Below are 950 nucleotides of genomic sequence, written 5' to 3'. Positions count from 1 at the left end.
AAAAACCATAAACCTAGAGATTCAAGAAACATTAATAAGCCCCAAGCACAAGAAAACCACACCAATGTACATAATAATAAAATTACTCAAGACCAGTAGTAAAGAAAAATGTTAAAGGCAACTGGTGAGTTACCTATAAAGGAACAAAGATAAGGATGACAGTAGAGTTCTCACTGGAAACAATGCAAGCAAGAAGACAGTGAAGCAACATATTTAAAGCACTAGGGGAAAAAAACTGTTCACATAGAATTCTATACCCAATGAAAATCTTTCAGAAATAAAGGTGAAGTGGAGACTTCTTCAGACATATCAAAAAAAGAAAGAAAAGGCTGAAAGAGTCCATAAGCCTCTTACCTGCACTACAAAAAATGTTAGAAAAAATATTTCAGGCAGAAGAAAAATGATATCGGATGGAAGCACAGATCTATACAAAACAATGAAGAGTACTGGAAATGGCCATAATTACTACATTCCGAGAATGTGACTTCTCTCAGTGCTAACTGCACCCCTGCCTTGCAAACATACCACCACCAGGGAAGATGGGTGAGGGTCCTATGTGCAGAGTAAGAAGAGTGGTCCGTCCCTCACCTGGCATGACTGAAGACCTATTTGGAAGAGCACAGTATGTTTATCATCAACTGAAGACGAAATGATATTGATAAGAAGGGCACATTAAAATTGTGGAGCAAAAGCTTTGATAGTGCTCAAAGGAGAGAGGCATAGCCAAATCTGGAGGACACTCTGACACTTGGCATGGAGCCTGTGGACGAGATGGGGTGACCACATGGGGTGCCAGTGGTGGGAGGACACAGGGCTGCTTTCAGGTGCTATATACTAGAGGATCACCCTGGTAAGAATAAGACCATGAAGTACTACCTAAAGCAGTCTACAAATTCAATGAAATTCCTACAAAATACCAACAATATTCTTCTCAGAAATAGAAAAAAAAA

This window comes from Galeopterus variegatus, unplaced genomic scaffold (genome assembly GCF_000696425.1).
Source record: "Galeopterus variegatus unplaced genomic scaffold, G_variegatus-3.0.2 Scaffold744, whole genome shotgun sequence".
NCBI lineage: Eukaryota > Metazoa > Chordata > Mammalia > Dermoptera > Cynocephalidae > Galeopterus > Galeopterus variegatus.
This window is presented reverse-complemented; position numbering follows the sequence as displayed.